Source organism: Sinocyclocheilus rhinocerous, unplaced genomic scaffold (assembly GCF_001515625.1).
Source record: "Sinocyclocheilus rhinocerous isolate Xijiao unplaced genomic scaffold, SAMN03320098_v1.1 scaffold2116, whole genome shotgun sequence".
NCBI lineage: Eukaryota > Metazoa > Chordata > Actinopteri > Cypriniformes > Cyprinidae > Sinocyclocheilus > Sinocyclocheilus rhinocerous.
In genome coordinates, this window is record NW_015623486.1 from 260,323 (window position 1) to 261,547 (window position 1,225).

Consider the following 1,225-nt stretch of genomic DNA (forward strand, 5'->3'; position numbering starts at 1 on the left):
AGACTGCGGAAACGATCTCTGCACTGCTGCAGACGCACCGCTCGTGGAACGGCAACCGTCTGCAGTGTGCACACTTAATTAATCCGTTAACATGAGCACAGAAAAAATACGCACCACATACGCACTGCAAACGGAGTAACCTTCAGCATTATAATTATTTCACCCGCGCCGGACAGAGACTGAGACGGTGCCGCTGCATGTCGTGCCAAACCTCTCACGGCAGCGTGATAATCGGTTTTTTGATATCGGCCTTTTTAGAGACCGCCGATCAATCATCCCAACGGGATTATCGGCCAATAGTGATCAGTAGCCGATCAATCGGAGCACCCCTAATAATTATCATGATTTTCTTAGCTCTATTTCCCATGCAAACACAACTTTGAAATACATACTATATGCATGTGCTCTATAAATGTTTAATACCGAAACAAATCCAGCCTTACTGCATCACCGTGCATTAAATAAAACATCTGATTAATATATGACAAATACCTGCCATGAATATATTCATAATGAATTATTCAAACATTCTCCTGATGGACCCGCCGCTGTCATTTATCTCCACATACAGATCGAGCAGAACAAGTTCACTAGGAGTCCACAGACTGTGTCCAATCATCCAGCAGGCCATTCAAACGGGAGGCTAATGCACAGCAAAAAGCTTTTCCCAGCCATTTTCTCCAACAAATCTCTGACTTTAAGCCGGCAGCTGTCGGCAGACAGCCAAAGCGCTGTTTATTTGTACAAATACTGTAACAACTAAGCTGTCTGAAAATAAAGCGTTCTGCAACCCTGGAACCGTTTCTGAATGTGTCAGCGTGGTGAAAATTATTAAACCATACAGTACAGGAAAAACAAAATAATCTGCTTACTGTACTATGACGCTCCTACACTGAAAATGAATGATTCAGGAGGAAATACACATATAAGAAGGGATGAGATGGTAGAGTAGTGGACTACTCATTCAACTTCGCAGTCCATCTCTGAATTCATCCCATTTAAAGCCCCGCTGCTGCAGCCATCAAAGTGCTTTTCTAATAAATTGACCGTTTGCAACAATAAATTTCGAGACAATTACTGTCTGACTTGATATTGCCTGCTGTGAGCAACATTTCTGTTTTTATCCATAGCCTGTACATCACCATTTGTGTGACGACTATGATGCTCTTGTGCTTATAATTATCTGTTATCTATCACTTACCGTATTGAAAGGCTGCGTGCAATA

General features: G+C 42.2%; 1 long non-coding RNA gene across 1 annotated transcript in view; it reads left to right on the forward strand.

The window, feature by feature from the left end:
* LOC107755146 (uncharacterized) overlaps positions 1-329 on the forward strand; it is a 22,005-nt gene extending 21,676 nt beyond the window's left edge. Inside the window, exon 3 of the long non-coding RNA XR_001641664.1 lies at positions 261-329. This is a non-coding gene — a long non-coding RNA (uncharacterized LOC107755146). The remainder of the gene's footprint in view (positions 1-260) is intronic.
* The last annotated feature ends 896 nt before the right edge of the window (positions 330-1,225 follow it).